At 42.5% G+C, this 12,515-nt stretch overlaps 1 protein-coding gene across 1 annotated transcript in view; it reads left to right on the forward strand.

Moving 5' to 3' along the window:
- The window catches only part of il1rl1 (interleukin 1 receptor-like 1), a 331,020-nt gene that overhangs the window by 287,334 nt on the left and 31,171 nt on the right, over positions 1-12,515 (forward strand). The gene's annotated exons all lie outside the window — the stretch shown is intronic.

Below are 12,515 nucleotides of genomic sequence, written 5' to 3' on the forward strand. Positions count from 1 at the left end.
AATGGGGATCCAAGAGAGAGGGGGACCCTAATGGTTTTAAATATGTCAAACTGGGATGAAAGGAAAAAAACAAAAACAAGAGAGACACAGAAAATACAACTCAGCAAACAAATAAACATTACTGTATAAGTGTATGAGTGTGTGTATCAGTGTGTGGATGTGTGTCAGTGTGTCGGTGTCACCCCGTGCTGCTCACACAGACAGATACAGTACCACAGTGGCGTTGTCCCCCTCCACCCTCTGCTGCCCCACTGGCCTTAGTTATTCAAATGCACTGTGCTGTTGTGAGAATAGGCAGCATTGTGTTGAGGGACACACACACAAACACACACAAACACACGCACTAAAGTTTAAATGAGGTGAGGGTGTTTGTATGTACATATGCATCCACTGTGTTCCCTCATTTCTTTCCTCTGTTCCTGTATCACTCTGTGTTTAGAATATGACACCACAGGTATTTATTGTAGATGCATATACAGTCAGTCTGTGTGGTGGACAAACTGAGTTCAAGACATTTGTACATTTGGCTCATGCTCCACAGTTTCTGCCCTGGGCTTTGACTCGGAAGTCAAGAACTTTAAATGTGTAACAGAAGAAGAAGCCAGTAACAACATGGTGAGATCCAGAACTGTGCAGTTCTGGACGGACCAAATGTACAGAGCTGTAAAGTTGTTTGCTGATTGCTAACCATAACTAACTTGTTTGTCAGTTGTTTGGTCTGTGTCTTAAAAGGTAAACAGGAAAAAGGTCCAGTACTAACAAGCTGAAAAGGGGCATATCGCCACCTATTGTAGTCGTATCAAATCGGACATACTTCGGTCAATAAATAGATTCCTCTCCTGTGCTTGTGCAAGGACAGTCGTCCAATTCACCCTTCGCTAAGGCCCGCCCCCCCTTAGTTACTGTTGCTAAGTCCGACAAACTTTCAGTTTCGGAGCTAGACTGGCATGGCGCTCCCACTGTCGCTAACTGCACTCCCTGGAGAAATTCTCTCAAATTTTTGGAAAAACAAAAAAGCAATTTCAGACAGAAGCAGACAGAAGGGTCTACAATATGCATCTGAAGGATATATTCAGGATGTCAGACTGACACAGCAACGAAATCAAGGTAACAAAATAGAGATTGAGACTAAATCCTACAGATCACAGTGTAAAAGTGAACCACCACATCACTGCTGATCGCCACACAAGACAATGAATATAAAGGGAAACTTTGCTGATATTGAACCAGCTGTGTGGCATCACAGTGTGTGCAGATGAACAGTGTTTGGCTTCGCCCCCGTGCTGCTGCCAGCACCCGGAGCACAGCTGTGTCATTGTCGGACCCTGGTCTGAGCCGGCACGATGCTACATTATGATTGGCCAGTCTGCGTCCAAGGGACTTAGCAAAGGGTCAGTTAAATGGTATAGTCAAGTTACTGTATAACCGTAGCTCAACTTAACTGTGCATGTAGACGTAATGTCATGTCACTTTGCTTTTTGCAGCGTGCCCCACACCACTGGCACTAGTCAGCCCTTGTTGGCTAATTTTTGGCAGATTCAGCTTGTTGAATCAGTGGCGCAGCCGTTCATCAAAGAATATCAAATCACTGTGGTTGTCAGCGCAGCACAGTGCACAAGAAGAGAAACGTAGGTGAGAAAATCAAACAACCAAAGTCAAGTGGGCGTGAGATCAAAACAAAGTTGTTATATTAGGTAAGATTATTGTGTTTAGCCACTGAGCTTTAAGTAAAAATGGTTCATAATTGTTTGTGTTAACATCGGGTTTTGTTGTTAAAGTGTTAACCAGTTAACGTGTCTTGAATCTTTCCTGTTGGTCCTAAAGTTTCCGCTGAGTAAACAGTAAGATAAGATGAGATAAGACTTTCTTAATCTCACATCGGGGAAATCCCCATGTTGCAGCAGCACGAGTCAGAAGCAAGAGAAAAAAGGGAAAAAAATGAATTGAGTGATAAATAAGGATAAAAATATGACAAAAATAAAAAGACCAGCTCAGATGGGCAGTGACACCTGTGTGGACGTGCTAATTTCTACCACTTTTGTAGCGTGATATAGAAAGCAGCATGGAGGCAAGGGAAAATATTACAACGGTAACTTATTTTTATATCTGTTGCTTTTTCAGTCTTTCTTAAAACATGGTGCCGACTAATTTGGAGAGAATTTCAAGCACTGCTTGGATGCAGACGGATGCAATTTTGCACTGCGAAAAGCGCTGATAAATACCTGTGACTACTGTGATTCATTAGACCCTGGAAATGAATGCCGATTGTAAAAGCCAGATGTTAGTGGGGTTTTTTTGTCCATTAGGAAAGGGGCTATGGGCATGACAAACAGGGAGACCACATTCAGAGGTAAAATTTAGGAGCATCTTATATTAAGATCAGGCTGAGACAAGAGGAAGTCTATTTCTCAGAAGCTGACTTTAGGAAGTATGACGAAATGGTCTAAATCTCATATTGATGTTATGTTGAGCTCAGTTATGTCTAGGCCGGACAGAGAAGAGATCTTATTTTGAATTTTCCTTTCCTCTGGGCAGGAAGAAAGGACATGACAGGCCAACTCTGGGGCCATCACGGGGGAAACGTCACACACTTGTGGATTCTTTCACAGATGAGAAGTGCCAGAAATAGTTGTTTTAAGAGAAGGAAAAAAGAGAGTTTGAGAGAGAAGTTGTAACCCTACATATTCTCTTACCATCACACACCAGGGGAACTGCTGCTTGATGTGGGACTGTCTGATTCTGAAAGTTAGAGAGGTTGTTGGACGCCAGTGTCAAAGGTGGATGGGTCTCAGACATTGTACGATCATTCGACGAGCACTTGTGTTGGAGTATACTGGCGCCTTAGGAGTGTAGGTTGGGTTGGTGTTAAAATGCGTTCAGACAGCAGGGTGCTATTATGTGGCTTAAAACTGAAAAAGTTTTCTACTTTGCATCTGTCTGTGAGTCCATTGTATTAACTGCATGACTGGCATGGATGGTCAAAGCCCTTGAGTACGCATCATGTCTTTGCAAAGCAGTCTGTGTATGTCAGAGCAGGATCCCCATCTCCATTCAGCCCTGGTTACAGCAGAGGTTCTGGTGCATGGAAACCAAAACACGAAGGGGCCAGACATGAAGAAGATCTTTCCTCCTCTTCTGGGAGCTGAGGACATGAGATACTGTTGCCGGTAAAGACACAGTTGAAAGGATTATAGCCTCCAGTCTGAGATTGTTTTAATGGCTTCGGTCACGTCTGAGGGAGGAAAAAGAAAAAGGTCTGGAGAAAGAGAGACGGGATAAACAACATGACAAACCATAACAGTCGCAGAAAAAACCCAGAGCAGGTGAGGGATTATCAGGCTTCAGTTACAGTCTCGTTCCTGAGTGACTTTCATCCTTCAATCAACAGGCCTGGAGCGGTGTTTGCTCGCTGAGCCTCGCAGCCAAAAATGGAAGTGACTAAAATTCTATGAGGTCTGAATGTGAGTCAGCGCAGGTCTGACCTCACGGGGGTGCAAACATACACATGATGATGGTAAAATGACGCTCACTGCAGGAGGAAGTCTCATTTGATTGGTTGAAAAGTCAGGACAATAGTGACTGTTGAAGCAGCCTGCTAAACAGCCATCATCAAACACTTGACAATATCCACAACATGTAACACAACACTGGTAGTCAGGTTCAGTTAGAGTGTTGCCATGGTGAAGGTTAAGTCCAGACATGGTGATGATGCATTTTATGAGCTTTATCTGACAATGTATGGAGCCTGCAGTGTGACACTAATAATCACAGACTTATGATGTGGGTTGCTGTGAAATTTGGAGCAGACATTCATGGTCCTCAGAGGGTGAATCCTAACAACTTTCGTGATCTCCTGACTTTCCATCTAGTGCCATCATCAGGTCAAAATATAAATTTCCAAAAACCAAAATACCTGCAAAACTAGTGACATGCTCATCAGCCTCACAGCAAAAATCCATGGGGCATGGACACGATACATCACGGTGTGGTGGAGTTTTTCAACTGCTACTGTAACCATGGCTCCCACACATTTTCATGGACAAAATTTCAAAACTTTTACATGATTTTCGAAGGAACCATAATAATATTTTTTTTTTGCCCCACTTGCCCAGCATTATTCAAACGTATCAGATTCAAACTCTATTTAGACATAATGTCAGCCAGCTGGCATACATGAAGGGTGAGGAGGAAACAGAGAAACGTATGTGAAGATAAACAAAACATTGTCACACACTGACACGTTTTAGAGCCACGTTACATTGTCAGCTGCAGACATTTTTACTGATTCAATGATTTTCCAGGTATGGAAAATGTGATTATGAAATTTCATGACTTTCCCAGGTTTTCCATGACCATGGGAACCCCATGTAGCATGTGGTTGCATGTCCAACTCTGTCTCACTCACAGCTCATCAAATACAAGGGTCAGTGGCCCTTGGCATCAGATACCAACACACCAAGGTCGTTAGCTGTGGTAAGAGACGCACCAGGCAGCAGTATTTTTGACACTGACCTATGGCTAAGCCACGCCCCCCTCCACTCACTCGGACAAACTATCAACATTCAGTGACCGGCGCTATGGCAGGTGTCACAGTACACGGCATTTCGCAGGAGGCATTTGATGATTTTTGGGGACGTAACGATCAGATGTCATTGAGAAGTAACCAAAAGGGCCTAAACTACGCATTGGAGGGATATATTCATCATTTTATTGTTGAGAAGGTCGATGAAAAGCTTAAATTACAAGCCAAAATTTACAGGTCACAGTGTACGCTTGTGAACCGCATCTGGTTGCCGTCACCATCAAAGACAACAAGTTAAAGTGCCACTGAAGTTAAGGTTTTTGGCTCAGAATATGAGAAAAGGATAACGGCCTTTTTACCATCTTTACCAAGAGTGTCTCTCCGTTAGTTTGGTGCTACAGTATTTACACTGAATCATTCAGCATAACGTTTGCCAACCTTTGTTATCTCTGCCATTACAGATAAGTTAATGAAGCTAAGCTCCAGAAGTTAACGTTAGCTTAACTAGAGCCCTTTGGACAACAGCTAACAATGATGTACGATCACCAAAGTACAAAACTAGAACAAAATAGGCTAATGAACTCCCAGCAAACAAGGTGACATGATGAACAACGCAGCTAGGAGCTAACGTTAGGCTAACTTTAGCTAACGTTAGCTAGAGATGTTAAAGATAACTTTATATTTCTTTCCAGCAAAGTGACAATATGTTGCCTCAAACACAATGTTGACTTACCTTAGAACAGATGTAGACATCATTGTTAATCTTATTCACGTTGAGTTGATGTTGTGGTCTAACGTTACCACACAACTTTATCCAAAGGAGACACTTTTCTCGGTTGAGATGTGGTTTAAAGTGTAAAAAATACACCTGGTCGCCCAGCCTCTCAGGATACCTTGTGTCAGAGTTGCATGTACCCCATGCACACCGTTTGACCATTTTTAAACTTCAAATCTCAGAAAAAGCTCATAAAACCGAACAAAACTGACTTTCTGTAATGCATTTCAATGAACGTCCAGGCAGAGAATGTCCGAGTGTATGGGAATGGTTATACGCACTGTGATTGGCTCATCGCGTTTGAGGGCGGGGCTTAGCCATAGGTCAGTTGCCAAAGTAAGAAGTGCGAGACAATCCACATCGGGCCGGTGGGTCAAACAAACTCTGGACTTTTACCCGGGAGACCGCTGTTCAAGTCCTGCGTGAAACCAGAAGTCTAGTGATGTATGTCATGCATGTTTCATGACGTTACATTATCTCTGCAAAGATGTTCTTATTTTAAGCCAAACCATGATGTTTTTCCTTAACATATCCACATGTTTTTGTTGATTAAACCTAAGGAGGTAAATCTAAAATCTAAGTCCCAGCAATGATATGGGACACACTGCACCAACTAGGGCAACGGACACTCACTGACGGCCAACCATTGGCTTGGTGTGTTAGGGCCTTTAGGGTTAGAGACAGTTCTACCGTCTATGTAACTTTTACCTGGTGGAGGGCGCCATAGACTGTGCGCAGAAAAAAAAGACGAGCCGCATAAAAATAGAGATAAGCAGTGTGATGCCCATGCAGGTGTGTGCCATGGAAAAACTGGATGCTGCTTTGGAAGCAGGACGCTATTCATTCCTATAAAAGTTTCTCAGTGGTGTATGAAGGCAAAAAAGTTGTCATGATCTGTTGCTCTGTTCCCCTCTGCCCCTGTTCTCCAAGTCCTGCTTATTCTACCTGACCGTGTTTGTCCCTTTATTTCCCTAGATCTGCCATCTCCCGGACTTTTTTCCCAGCCTCATATCCTTACCTGTTTTCCATTTGCAATCACCTGAGCTGCCCTCTGCACTCACACACCTGTTCCCACTTGCCTCATCAACCTCTTCAGTGTATCACCTGCCACTGTCACCAGCTTGTTGTCGGATCATCTGTTACAGCTGAGGGAAGCAGCGTAGGCAGGGAGGACCCCAATGCAGACACTTAGGGAGGCAATTTCAGAAAAGATACACCAATCCAGGAAAATTGGGGTTACAGGCAGATGAGAGGACAATGAGGCAGGAGGGCAAGCAGGCAGGAATCATCACTCTCATGTGGGCATGTTGCACCACTTGACTTGCCCCATGTATGTCAGCCGTCAACTGCACTTTGTGTTTAGTGCTTATTATCATATGTTAGCATGCTAACATGCTAAACTAAGATTGTGAATAGAGTAAACATCACACCTGCTTAACATCAGAATGCAAACAGTCACTGTGAGCATACTAATGTTGGTATTTTTCTCAAAGTACTGCTGTGCCAATGAACATTCTTTTTTTTAATTATGTTAATACTGACAGAGCAGCAACATTAACTCTGTTATGTGCTGCATGTTGCTGTGGTCGAGAGTCTTCCAAAAGAATTTTCCAAAGGTTGAATGTTTTCTTTATTTGTATGATCTCAGCCTAAAACGATTTTATTCAGGAAACATAATCATTCCTGAACAACTGAAGGTCTCCCTTTAAATATTCAGACAGCATTTCTCAACACATTTTTTGGCTCACATCCTCCCTATGATGAAGGGTAACGTCAAAATGCAGACATAAACACATCAGAATTATGATCTCTGACACACAAGGTAGGGTTTTAATTCTCTGTCTTCAGGCTAATTTACATGATGAATTACTGCATGAAGCCCACAGGCTGCAAGGTGTTCATTATTTCCACAGCAAAAGGCATTTCTCACTAAGATCACCTTGAAAATATGATAGTAGATCTTTATATTATAAAAAATACTTGTTGCCGTTCCATTAATCCAGTGCTGACCCCGTGCTCCCTCCCACTCCCCCGACATCATCCCACTTGTTGTGACAAGCTGTGAGCTGCAGGAATCAGGCATTAAGATAAGATAAGATAAGATAACATACTTTAACTGCAGTTTGGACTCACTCTCATACTCCGGCCCAATACCCTCTCTGGACTCTTTCCCTCTGAGTGTTTAGGTTTGCGTCGTGCTCCAGTTTCAGCAGTTTATAAAAGCGATGTGTATGTATATGAAAGGATTACACTCGCTGTGGTCATGCTGAAGGAACGACGTATCTGTAAAACCTGGAGAGACATTTACTGTAAAATGTAAATATTCTGCCTATCGTCCCATAAATTCCAAAAAAATGAACTTAAAATAATATTTGAAAATCTTCAGGTTTAATTCAATCAGATGCAGATGCAGGCTGATGAGATACATGCACATGTACACTGTGCACCCATTAAGCACAAGAGGAACACTTCAGCATCATACATATTTATGTTTATTATCAATCATTTGAAGGCCTGCTGTTATGGAAATGCAATGTTTACGGTCCTTGTGATGAAAACATTGATTCAGGAGCTGTAGCTGGTTCGTCTGATCAAAACAGCCAACTGTCTGCCCCAACACAAAGGAGACAATCTTACATAAGCTGAGTGACTGGCCAACCTTTGGTCTGGGTGTGGATTTGACTAATTGGATCATGATTCACTCAAGCTTTCATAATGCCAAACAGACAGCTGACGGAGACAAGCGGGCCAGTTTAAAGACGGCAGAGCGATGCAAGATGTCTAATTAGCGTCTGATGTGCTTGACGTCAACACGCAACCAAATGTCTTCATATGAGCCATGTGATAAATGGGCAACTTGGATACGGTCCACTTGCCTTTACAAATACCAGCAATGAGCGAATATCGTATTTTAAGTCAAGTGAAAAGACTGAATTTTATAATATCGGTGATGGGAATCAAACAATCTGGGATGAATCCTACTCAGCTTATGAAATACATGAGAATCCTTTCCCTGTCGCCAGGACGAAATGTTAGAATTCTACATTTACCACAGATACGTTACATTTGTACATTTCATATGTATATAAGCTGACTGATCAGGAGGTCAAGGGGATGGTGGATGGCGTGACACCTAGGCAAGACACCTGTCAAGCTGCAGACTACTGTTCAAGACCAACAAATAGAGACTGGTTATTTTTTCAGCTTGTCATCGCTGCTTTTCCAGTGGCTTTTTAACCACCAAACTTAGGTGTGTTTTTTTCTATGGGCAAACATCGATGTGTTTCAATGTGGGATATTGCAGCGAAAAGCAGATGTGTTTCTTGTACAGCGACATCACTGTGTTTCCAGCTAAAATAGTGCCATGAAAACCGAAACATAGCTGTATTTCCTGGCTTGATTATGCCACAAACAGCGGCTGTTTTTTACTGATATATCGCTGCACTTCCAGCTGGGATAGTGCCATGAAAAGCATTTGTTTTTTACCAAGACATCGCTGTGTTTCCATCCATCAAAAGCAGATATTCTAAGCCAAAACATGATCTTTTCCGAACCACAACTGAGTGATTTTTGTGCCTGAAACTAACAACAAGTTAACCACAGTGTTGTTTCAATGTAAGAAAAGGTATTCTGGCAATTGGATCGGATTCTTTGAAATTCTTTTATATTTTTATCTTGTTTGAATCACACCAGCATCACACTTTGTAAACCTGAACATTATTATTATCATCATTATTATTACAAGATTAGCTTTTACATTATTATCAGCCTGAGGAATCCAAATTACGTAACCTCGCACAGCTGATTCACAGAAAATAATACATACATGCACTGAATGTGTTGTAGAAGACTCAAACTGCATGCATACATTTCACATGTAGCAGAAGACAACATTCTATTATGGGTTCAATCTAACCGTATGAGATGATGCCGCTGACAGTCGGCATCTGCCATGTGCCCGTTATAGTGTAAACTGGGATTCATCTGTGAAGAGAACACCTCTCCAAAGTGTCATCAGAGGAGCAGTAGGAGCACTTGCCCACTGAGGTCGGTTACAATGACAAACTGCAGTCAGGTCAAGACCCTGGTGAGGATGACGAACATGCAGATGAGCTTCCCTGAGATGGTTTTTGACCGTGTGTAAAGAAATTCTTCGGTTGTGCAAGACAATTGTTGCATCAGTTGTCCGGATGGCTGGATGTGGAGGTTCTGAGCTGATGTGGTTACACATGTGGCCAGTTGGATGTACTGCCAAATGACACTAGAGACGGCCTATGGTAGTGAAATGAAAATTCAGTTCAGGGGATTGAGCTCTGGTGACAGCCCTGCAGTCAGCATGCCAATTACACCCCCAAAACTTGCACTATCTGGCACTGTGACATGTGATCAAACTGCACATTTTAGAGTGGCCTTTTATTGTGACCATCCGAAGGCACACCTGTGCAATAATCATGCTGTCAGGTGAATGTTTTATCTTGGAAAAGGAGGGCAAATTTGTGACCAGAATTTGAGAGAAACAAGTCTTTTGCATGCATATAAAAGTCTCAAATCCTTAACTTAAAGTTATGAAAAATGGCAGCAAAAACAAAAGTGTTGACTGAGAGTGACTAAGAATTTTCCTAGTCAACCAATAGTCATCATTTAGGTCCATTAGTCGACTAGTCGCCTGCATGTTTACGTAGTGTAATGTAATGATTAAATGATATATTTTGGTGGTTTGAGTTGAAGGTGTGAGAAAGAATAGTATCAGTAACATTGTTAACACTGTGCTACATTACAGAGAAATACAAAACCGTACTAATGAACCTTCATTAATATAGGCCTATATTTTATCTACAAGTGCACGTCACACACTGAGCGAGCCGCCTGTTAATGACGCTGTGGGCTAATGGGCATGTAGCTACTTCCATGTTTCAGGTGATACGTCATGTTTGTAGTCGACCAATGAAGATGAGTTTACATATCACCTTGGGTTCGTCCTTCACCTTCTCAAAATGATCCCACACTTTGGATTTCCTGCCCGACATGTTATTAACTAGCCTGTGGAATAACCGCAGGTACCAGCCCTGGAAATTCCTCTATATTAGTTCTGCCTCTGGTGGTAGGAGTAAGAGTAGCAGCAGTAGTAACAGTGAATCCTTAGTTCTCTTCAGAGCAGGCTGATGTTAAAACTGTGATTATTGTCCATATCAAATGCATCACAGCCATGTGGTGTTCCTCCTCCTGTTAGCACAAATAATTCAAGCATAAATTTCCAGTAAAAAAAATGTGAGAAGATTCATCAACCTCCCTCCCGTCACCACCTTTTCTTATTAAATTTGGACAAATTACCGGCTTGGCTCATCCTCTTATCAAACAGGCCACTATGTTCTTATAAGGAGAGGATCTCCAGGTGATGAATCTTTATTGGTCCTAAGTGTGTGTGCAGAGGACAGCACTGACTGACAGCTCATGTTTTCACCACTTTAAGTTAGTTAGTGAGCTCCAGGCGCTTCCAAGGAGTTAAATGAGTGATTGGACATCTGGCATGAAGCCTAAGGGCTGTGATCCCTCCTCTCGCTCCGTCTTTCGTCCTCTCTTCGCACCCTCTCCATCTCCCTCTCTCCTCCTCTTCACATCTTCTCACCCTCTTCATCTACACTCTTTCTCTCTGTCTGGTTTGTATGAAGGACGAGTCCAGTCTTCTTTTTTTTCACCCCTGTCTCCTCCACTTACCCATCTGCAATATTTTACGTCCACTCTAATGAGAAGTGTAAATCATAAAACTCTCCCTGACTTTCTGCAGGGAGGGATGGTTTTGGTCCACTGACCTCACATTAAATTTTACCACCAAATAATTTTAAATTACTGGAAATATGTGAGCTGACAGCACCCCACCCACAGATACACATGCAGACAGGGACCCCCTGAAAGAAGTCAGTTTTAAGGAATAAATATCAGTGGTAATGTTTTCTCCCAGATGAAGAGCTGGTGATGGTTCGCTGTATGTGTCACACTGCTTCATCAGAATTATAAATCATACGGTATATTTGGGTCATTTACAACAAACATGACTTTAAAAAACATGTGATCTCATTTGGAATGAGACAAGGATTTCTGGTTAATGTCTCAGATCGCACATTTACAGATTAAAGGACAAACGGGTTGTTTTTGCAAAAAAGCAGACTGCTCTGGGTTGGGTTTGTTGTTTCGTGGTTAGTGCGATGATACAATAGCCCTTTCTACACAGAGATCGCACTGTGCGGCCGCTATGGAGTCTCTGATTCATGCCGCCTTTTCATTTTTACACAGAACCAAATGACGTTGCATGTTGCTCCCATGTGTGATTATACACTGCATCCCAACATCATGGAATCAAAAGAGGCGTGACGGGCATGGTGTAACACAACAACATCGGCAATCATAATGACATAACATGGCAATAACAATCATTTACCACTTCCGTTATGTGGCCGCTGATCACTTCCACTACTCAGAGGGTAAGGAGCTCCCAGACCTCATTGTTTCCCCAATTTGCGGACTTTTTCAGCTGCTGTTCTTCTTTGAGTTAGCCACTAACTGCTATCATCTACAATTTAAATCTCCAGGCTGTGGGTCCCACACATCACACATCGAAATGTCATACCTGTGCTGCCTATGCTGTCCTTTTCATACATATCATTAGCCGCTAACTGCTACCATCTATGATTTAAATCTCCTGGCTGCGGGTCGCGCACATAACACATTGAAACGTCACACCTGTGCTGCCTATGATCCCTGTTCTTTTCATACATATCGTTTCAGTGCTGTTACTACCTTTGTTCCTGGTTCGGAGGCAAGACAAATCTTTCCCCCATTATGCAGTGATGCCTTAAATACAGAACGGCGAGACAGCATAATGAGGCATTTTTCCCACCTTGAACAGGCAGTGAAAAGGGAGCTGATGATACAATGATACGATGCCAAAAGTCAGTAATTGTACCAGTATTTAAAACTGAAAATTCTTAAAGCAGAAGTACCTAAAGATTTCTTTCCCATTCTTTTTATGCTATTATCGGAGGCAAGCATCAAAGAGACAGTCTGGAATTTTTTAAAGTGGGGTTGTAGGTTGGTGTATTACCTGTGGTACACATGGCGGTCAGTATGCCCCCAGTTTGGAGAAGCAAGCAGGAGCACTGCTACAGAAGTCATGTACTGTTGTGGACGTGGGCAGCAGCAAAACATATTTTAGCCACCCAG

Source organism: Epinephelus moara, chromosome 7 (genome assembly GCF_006386435.1).
Source record: "Epinephelus moara isolate mb chromosome 7, YSFRI_EMoa_1.0, whole genome shotgun sequence".
Lineage (NCBI taxonomy): Eukaryota > Metazoa > Chordata > Actinopteri > Perciformes > Serranidae > Epinephelus > Epinephelus moara.